A 9,297-nucleotide genomic window follows, 5' to 3' on the forward strand; every position below is an offset into this window, starting at 1 on the left:
AAAAAAAAAAAAAAAAAAAAAAAGATAAGACAAGCAGGTCCACTCTCACCTCCTCTTCAACTTCACACGTGAAGTCTTAACTAGAGCAGACAAGAGAGGAAAATAGAGTGGATACAAACAGAAAGGAAGAAAGCTAAGTGCCTTTACTCTCAGGTGATGTGATTCTACACATTAGGGACCATAAAGACTCCACCAGGAAACTCTTGGAGATGATAAACACTTTTAAAAGTGGCACTTTCAAAGTGGCAGGATACAAACCAACATACAAAAATCAATAGCTTTCATAGTTATATGTGTGTGTGTACATATATATATGGAATACTGAGGAGGTGATCATATTCAAAATCGCCTCAAGACTGATAAAATGTCTTGGAGTAAACTTAACCAAGGAAGTGAAAGTTGTCTGCATACAAGCTTTAAAACACTGGAAGAAGGAAATTGAGGAAGACAGTAGAAAATGAAAAGACTTAGCATGCTCAGGGATTCAAAGAACAAATATTGTGAAAAAAGGCTCTTACTAATCTACAGAGTCGATGCACACATCACCAGATTCCTGTACTCTTCTCCACAGAAAAAGAAAAGGCCACCTTAAAAGTCAAATGGAGCTAGGCAGTGGTGGTGCACAACTTTAATCCCAGCACTTGGGAGGCAGAGGCAGGTGGATGGCTGTGAGTTTGAGGCCAGCCTGGTCAACAAAATGAGTTCCAGAACAGCCAGCCTACACAGAGAAAACCTATCTTGGAAAAAAAATTCAAATGGAAATGTAAAAGACAAAGAAATCCTGAGAAATAGTGATAATGCAGGAGGTGTCCCTATCCCTGACCTCAAATATACACTGCAGAGCCATAGTGACAACAACAGCATGGTACTGTAGGCAAAACATACGTGGAGGGTGGTGAGACAGAACAGGTCAGAAGCTCACACGGCTATAGACACTGCATCTTTAATATAGATGCCCAAAGTGCACACTGGAGAAAGAGAGCCTCTTCAACTGGGATATTTTTTTGATAAATTATTGATGAAGGTGGGCCAATCTCCCTGTGGGTGATGCCACCCTGAGGCAGGTGATCCCAAGGGTGTATAAGAAAGCAGGCTGAGCAAGCTATGGGGAGCAAGCCATAAACTACCGCTCGCCCATGGTCTCAGCTTTAGTTCCTGCCCTGACCTCCTTTCATGATAGACTGTGAGCCAGCTGTAAGGTGAAATCAACCCTTTCCTCCCCAGGTTGCTTTTTGTTGTGGTCTTTATCGCTGCAATAGAAAGTAAACTATGATGAAGGGGTTGCCCACCGAATTTGGAATCTCTTGTTTTTTAACGTTGTTCAAGGTTGAAGCCAATCCTGAGCCTGGACCTTTCATGGACAGGTTTTCCAACAGGGCTGCATTCACTTAGGGTGATGATTGAACAAGATAATGCTAACTAGAGTTAGCAACCCAGCTCTAACTAATGTAAAGCCGGCCACCTCAGAAAAAATCCTGAATGGGTTCTCTGTGATACTAGGAAAATAAGAGGAAAACAAACATTGATGCTTGATGTTTGGGTGGAAGTGTCACCCAGCCCCTGGCATCCATATATCCAGAGTCTGGAATGTGGATAGATGTTCCATCCCAAGTCCCCGCCCCTAAGAGTTGTCTCAGTCCAGACTCCACCTCTGAGAAAGCCCACCAAATAATTACCCCTCCCCAGAGGTGCTCAAGACCACTTCCACGGGCTATTTAAATTGTACCACAGAGAACAAACACATTGTTTGTCGGGTCTTCCTTCCCCGACTCCTCTCTAGGGGGATGGATGGCCACCCAGGAGCAATGGTATCCATTAAACCTGGGCTTTTTCCAATTCGGTTTGATTTGGTCTGATTTGGATTATTGCATTGGCGGAGAGGTTCATGGGGTGCAGAAACTTTTCACCTACATCACCTTCTTTACCGTGGCTACTCAATGGGTCCTTCCAAGTGGGAAGGACCCCCCGCCCCAGCAACCCACCTAGAGTGATGTGAGAGACAGTCTGATCCCAAGGAAATAGCTTCTGCTTACAGTTTCCCACATTGCGATCACCAAGGACAAGGTGGAGCGTGAGTGTCCTGAGGGTCAGGCCACTTGTGGTGGTGTCTGCCCTGCCCTGATTTCATCACAATCTCTCCTCTTGGCCTGCTCAGTGATGTCCTCAGCTAGTCTCCTGTGCATGTGTCAGGGATCCTGAGTTCTGTCCTATCCTGCCATGCCATTGCTTTGATGCGCATAAAGAGACACTGACTTTGCTGAAGTTCTGTCGGGATTTCGAGACTCCCTCCATTTGAACCACGTGGTACCTGGCACTTGGGTCAGTTGTGTGGAGTTTGGAGGGCTGCTGAATGAGTGGGCTATGCAATGGGAGACTTGGAAATCTGAGCCCCTTGGATTTTGCCCATCCTACCCAGCACAAGTTGCCCTCACGTCATGGAGGAGACCCCAACAGCCATGACCCACCTGCTGCCGAAATCTGAGAAATCAAAATATCACTCACTTCTTTCTGTGATCTTTGTTTTCCTACTCGCCCTCTCGTTGACCTTCTTTGTCTATGCTTTCCTGGTCCTGGGAAAACAGAAGCCAAAATATATTCTAGCTGAGGAGAGCATAACAGTTAGAGAAGTGGACCACCTGAAAATAGTGAATGTGTCCAGGATGTGGAATTATCAGTCGAAAGTACTAGTGCCCAGTAGTGAAAACATAGCCATACAGACGCCTTGGCTGGCTCCCATTGTTTGGGACGGGACTTTCCATATTAAAATCCTGAACCAGCAATTCCGGCTCCAGAATGTCTCCATTGGGTTAGTCGTGTTTGCCACCGGAGAATATGTAGCCTTTCTAAAAGTGTTCCTGCAGACCGCGGAGATGTACTTCATGGAGGGACACAGGGTGAAGTACTACATTTTCACTGATCAGCCAGCTAGCGTGCCACTCCTGAAGACCTCTAAGGGGAGGCAGATGATAATTCTGGAAGCCCAGGCTTCTGCGCATCCCCTGAACACCTACATCTACAGGATGGAGGTGATCAGCCATTTTTCCCAGCAGCGCTTTGCGAAGGAGGTGGATTACCTGGTCTGTGCTCATGTGAACATGGTTTTCTGCAACAGCGTTGGTGTGGAGATCCTGTCCTCCTTGTTTGGCACCCTGCACCCTCTATTCTTTGGATGGCCAAGACAAATGTTGGCCTATGAAAGGCAACCTCAGTCACAAGCCTACATTTCTGAGGATGAGGGAGATTTTTACTACTCGGGGGCCTTCTTTGGGGGAAAGGTACTGGAAGTTTACAGGCTCACCAAGCTGTGTTACCAGGCGATGATACTGGACCAAGCCGCTCACATCCAGGTCGTGCGGCCTGATGAAAGCTATCTGAACAAATATCTCCTTTACAACAAACCCACCAAGGTCCTCTCTCCTGAGTACATGTGGAATAAGGAACTTCTGAACAGACAACGTTTTCAAGAAGAGTTGATAAACGGGGAAATGTTTGTACGAATCAGCAAATACCCCTGGACTTACACTCAACAAGACTTCCAGGGAGATCCCGAACAGGGTCAGTGACAAGGATGTTCAGTCTGCTAACATACTATCTGAGATCAGAAGCAATTTTTTTTTAATTTTTCAGTTTTTCCAGACAGGACTTCTCTGTGTAGCCCTGGCTGCTGTCCTGGAACTCACTTTGCAGACCAGGCTGGCCTCGACCTCACAAAGATCTGCATGCCTCTGCCTCCCAAGTGCAGGGAGTCAAGGTGTGTGCCACCACCGCCCAGCTCAGAACCAGTTTTTCCTAGTGTGAGCGCAGGCTTCCCATTTCCAATTGGTTGAAAAGGATGCTCAGGAATAATTGCACCTGCACCCCACCTGGCATGGTTCGCTTTCCCTTACTGTGATAAAATGTTGACCTAAACCTAGTCGGGATGAAAGGGTTTGTACAGCTTACGGGATATAATACTCCATCACTGAGGGAAGCCAGGGCAGGAACTCAGGCAGGAACCTGGAGGCACAAACTCAAGCGGAGACCACGGAGGAATGCAGCTTGCAAGATTGTTCCCATTGGCTTGTTCGGTTTCCTGTCTCATATAGCCTAGGACTACTTGTCCAAGTGCCGCAGCCCACGGTGGTCTGGGCCCTCCCACATCAATCATCAGTTAAGAAAAAGCCTTAATTGACGAGACAATTTTACTGGTGGATAAAAGTCTGATGGAGACAGTTCCTCGGTTGAGGTCCTCTCTTCCTACGGGAAGTTGACAGCTGAAGCTATGACACCACCCTCAATGTCAACGTTATCAGACACAAAGGTACCGCCACCCCCAACACACATTTAGGCAGGCTGATTTCTTAGGTTAGGCTCACTTGGCCTTCTCTTCCTTAACAGCCCTTCGGGCTGAACAAGGCCAGGTAGTATCGTCTTGTCCTGGTGAGCAGAGCATCAGGACAACACCTTTCCAGAAGATGGGAGGTCTATTCACACATCTGCCTTTCAGGGCAACTGTCACACAGGGCCTGCTTTGATCTTTGGCCAAGATGAGCTGTAAGCCAAATCACTTCCTCTTCAAATTCTTTGCTTGGTTGGTTGGTTGATTGTTTGGTTGGTTTTGGTTTTGGTTTTTTGTTTTTATGGTTTTTTTTTTTTTCAAAACAGGGTTTCTCTGTAGCCCTGGTTGTCCTGGAACTGGCTCTGTAGACCAGACTGGCCTCAAACTCACAGATTGCCTCTATGTCCCGAGTGCTGGGATTAAAGATAGCACCACCAGAGCCCGGCCTTCTCCAAATCCTTCGTGTCAGTGGGTGAGTTCCCCTGAATGCTTGCTCAGAGGTGATGTGATGTCAGACCAGGACCCCCTTTCCTCATGCCTGGCTTCTGTCCAGTTTTTGACTGAGAGCAGTGATGGATTGCTCGTAGCCCCTGAGTTCAGCTTCATGATTCACCAAGTAGTTGAAGATGATTTCCTGAGAACAGAAAGCTTTTGTCTCTCTTTTACTTAGAGATCCTTTCTGTGCTCTCTGGCAGTGGTAGTTATTGCAGAAATCTTAGATTTCCATGGTTCTGTTTTAGTTCTTTCTCTTTCTTTTCTCTATACGGTGCAGAGGGGCAGAGGGTTACCCCGTAGCAGACTTTGGCTTCCTTCTGTGCATGAAAAATGTCTTAGTTACTGGAGCCTTCTCTTTTGAGGCTCCAAATTTAAGATTTGGTTTTGTTGTTGTTTGATACAAGGTCTCACTGTGTAGGCCTGGAACTTGCTAGGTAGAGCCTCGAACTCAGAAAGATCCTTCTACCTCTGCCTACAGAGCTCTGGGATTAAGGGTATACACCACCATGTTCAGGCTTGTAGGCTGTTTACTGTTCTAGAGGCAGTGGGACCTGGGAGAATGGCACCAATGAATGAGGAGGGCTAAAATCTTATACACTAGCCAGCTATATTCAGAGCATCAGACAGTTTATACTCTGAGGGTCAAGGAGACTCGCGTGAGTAAAGGGCACGAACTTAAGGGCAAGCTGCACATGGGAGGCATAAAACTAATAACAATAGCCAGGTGTAATGAATAATCGGAAGAAACTCATTCCTGTCCACTACACTTGGGAAGAACACAAAAGCATAGTCCAAGAACAGTTTCATGTTTTGAAAAAACTAAGGTCACAAGATTCTTATCTTGTTTTCTTGGGATTTTCACACATACACATTCAGGAATCTCTTTACATGACTCTATTATTGGATAGTGTTCCAACAATTATACACACACACACACACACACACACACTTCCACTTCATGTCAATACTGAGAAGCTGTTTTTACAACGAAACAATTCAGCAAAACATTGTCTCCTGAATGGAAAGTGAAAATATACTAGTAGTGTTTCCAAGGGCCCTGTGACCAGTCACAGCAGCAGAGCAGGCCCTGAGGCTCAAACTATCCCCTTTCCATCCCATCATTTGAGTCTCAGCTATGACGTCATGGCTGTCCTAGGACTGGCTCCTCAGACATCGCCACCTTCCGTCTCAGCAGGAGCCATCTCTGCCCTTACAGTTCAGCTGCAAGAAGACAGATGTGCACTTCGTGCCATTTCTAGATCCTCGTTGGGTCTTCCGTGGCGTTACACTCCTGCAGTGAGCCTGTAAAGCATGCTGGGCTCCCAGGGGCAGTCTGTTTGCTGCTAGAAAGTGTAGGTCCTTCCTACAACACTTTCCCAGCATGTGTTCAATTCCTGGTACCACAGAGAGAAAAAAAGGCGCACTTCCTGTTTAAAATGAGTGTGACCCGTACAGATGTGACTTACCTTTATCATGCTTCTCACCGGGATAACATTCTGTATGTCATTGCCTATGAGGCCAAAGTCATGTTGAAGTCTCAGGGACAGGAGAGTTAGGAGGTGGGTCAAGGAGCTATGTCTGCACTTCTAAGGGGATTGAGAAGTCCTCCCATAAGCCCAGCACCTATAGTGAGGCCACCCCAATCCTCATTATCTTTCTATCACTTTGACAAAATACCTGGAAAAAACAACTTCTTTTGGCTCATAGTGGGGGATTTTGGCCCATCATTACTTGGCCTCGTTGCTTCAGGCCTGTGGCCGTGGTGGAGGGAGAGCCTCTCAAATGCTAGCCAACAGGAAGCAAAGACCAAGAGAGAGGGGGCAAGGCTATGGAGACAAAATTATCCTCCAAAGGAACTTTTGTCCCCAACGGCCTTCTTCTTCCCCCTGGGCCCTGCCTCCTGACATCTACACCACCCTCTAACAGCCCACTCTGTTGTGAATCTGCCACTGGCGCCAAAGCCTTCAGAATCCAGTCATTTTACCACCTTTGACCATTGCAGCTTTGGAGACCAAGCCTGCAACACACAAGTTTTGTTGGCTTGGCATAAGTCAGGGTAAAGTGGGGTATTTTGGATCTGAACTCTAATGCCCATCTTCCTGTCTTCCAGGGTTCCAGGGTAACATGAGGGATAAGCTATGCTGAGTCCACTTGGAACCAAACTGCTGAGGGAGAGGAATCTTTGCAGTGATGCTTCTTCCTGCTTTATTGTGTTTTAATAATAATAAAAAACTACAGCTAAAACTAGTCTTTATCACAGCAATTCTAATAAAGCAGCCGTGGCTCAGCCCTTGGTATCCAGAGTCTGTATGTCGTGTAGAGGATGTGCACTGTCCGGCCAGGGGTCTGGGGAGATGCTGAAAGGTGGTATGTGTGGTTGAACTGAGCATAGGGTTGGAGTCAAAGCCAGGATGATTTTCAGCATGATGATATACATAATAGTCACGTGGTATTCACATTCAATAACATCACATATTTTGACAGTATTTTCCCATTGTTACCTGCTTCTTTCATGACTCCCCAGAGCCTAAGTCATCCCCTTAAGTCTTCCTACCTTTCTGTGGTGTGTGTGTGTGTGTGTGGTATATATGTGTGTTTATAATAGCAAGGTTCTACGCATGAGCAAGCACGTTCAGCATTTGTCTTTCTGAGTCTGGTTTATAAATTGATAACCTTGGCATACATACATACATACATACATACATACATACATACATACATTCTGCATAACGGCATAGAAGAAAATGATCTCATTTGTAGGAGAAAGGTGAAACTAGAGATCACACTGGAACTGTCTAGGACTGTTCACTCATTTCTAAAGTAGGCTTCTGCATTTTAATCTTTATTACTTTTTAATTTATTTATTTTATGTGTATGGATTTTTCCCTGCATATATGTCTGGGCACCTTTTGCATGCTGTGTGCCCTTGGAGGTCAGAAGAAGGCATCAGTTTCCCCAGAACTGGAGTTACAGATGTTTGTGAGCTGCCATGTGGATGCTGGGAATCAAACCTGGGTCCTCTGGAAGATCAGTCAGTGCTAATAACCATTAATCCATCTCTCCAACTCCACAAAGTGGGCTTTTTAAGAATATTGTTTTTAGGAGTCAGGCTGGCCTCAAACTTGCTTTGTGTCTGAGGATGACTTTGAACTTCCAATCCTTCTGCCTCTACCTCCCTAGGGCTGATTACCCAGGCGAAGCCACCAGAGCAGTTTTATGCAGTGCTGAAGATCAGGCCCAGGGTCATGCGCATGCTAGGTGAGCACTCTTTCCACGTAACCACATCTAGCCCAAGAGTTACATAACAGACGTGTGAAACCAGACTTTACCAGTTCCGAAAGGTAGAAGTAATGTGAACAGTGAGTGGCCACAGGCAAGGAAAGGGCTTTTATTTCTCTGCAGGCCATCCCACAATTCAGGGGGTTCTGGAGATGACCTAGGTCAGCTTATCTCAAGACCTTTCTATCTGGTGGCATTTGCCATTGTCTGCTACTTCCTGGGGAGGCTGACTACTCCGCATAGCTCAGTATCCTGGTGGCTTCTGCAAATGTGGAGGAGGACGTGTAGGGCTAACGCTTACCCAGCCACAAGAGTAGAAGTCTAGTCCTGGCTGGCCTGGAACTCACTGTTAGAATAGTGAGTTTAGGTGCTGACGAGAGTGTGGACCTGATGATGGGGGTTGGTGGTAACAGTAATTCAGGCTCCCCTGGAATCTGTCATCTTGAACTGTCCCCAAGTGCCACCCTCCTGCAAAGAGCAACAGGGCTATAAATAAGCATTAGGCAATCCTGCGGCTGAGCGCCTGGGCTCTCACTCTTGCTCTGTGACGTCCTTTCCCTCCATCCCTCCCTTCCCTGGTACACCTTGTCTATCCAATCAACCAAGACTTGCAAGAGTCCTTCAGAAGAGTGCATCTCGCCTGGGACTTGGGACTCGGAAGGCTCTTCTAATGTCTCACTACAGTGTCGGAAGCAGACAACACACAAACCACCCCTCTGGGACAGCTCCAACTGCCTCCTCTGTTCATTTTCTTCCTCGTCCACTCTGTTCCTTGTGTTCCTAGGTCCCCGCTTCTGGTGAGGGTCTTCCTGCAGCAAGTGAATGGCCCCTCAGTCCTGATCCCAGGGGGTCACATAGTGGTCCGTGTGCTCAGTCTCAGAGTTTCCATTACTGCTGTGAGCAAGCTCCGTGCTTATCTGGCGAGTGTGTGAGGGCGTGGATGTCCTCTTTCCCTTGGTGTCACAAATGAAAGGTGGCACAGAGTTCATGCATCTGAGAGGTGTGTAGCCACTAAGAGAAGTAAAGACTTCTGCTCTAAGGCCAGAGTGGCTGTCTTCCTGTGCTACCCAAGCAGTTGCCTCCATGTGTCTTGGCCCATTCAACAACTCTCCACACCCTTGCTAAGAGAGAGAGAGAGAGAGAGAGAGAGAGAGAGAGAGAGAGAGAGAGAGAGAGAGAGAGAGAGTCCCTAGGAGCTCACAGAA

The 9,297-nt window shown here is 46.8% G+C and overlaps 1 protein-coding gene and 1 pseudogene across 1 annotated transcript in view; one reads left to right on the forward strand and one right to left on the reverse strand.

Annotated features, from left to right (window-relative positions):
* Nucleotides 1–9,297, reverse strand: part of LOC113457658 (zinc finger protein 420-like) — a 1,205,902-nt gene that overhangs the window by 14,320 nt on the left and 1,182,285 nt on the right. The gene's annotated exons all lie outside the window — the stretch shown is intronic.
* On the forward strand, nucleotides 2,625–3,563 carry LOC101991026 (annotated as a pseudogene).

This window comes from Microtus ochrogaster, linkage group LG4 (assembly GCF_000317375.1).
Source record: "Microtus ochrogaster isolate Prairie Vole_2 linkage group LG4, MicOch1.0, whole genome shotgun sequence".
NCBI classification, from domain to species: domain Eukaryota; kingdom Metazoa; phylum Chordata; class Mammalia; order Rodentia; family Cricetidae; genus Microtus; species Microtus ochrogaster.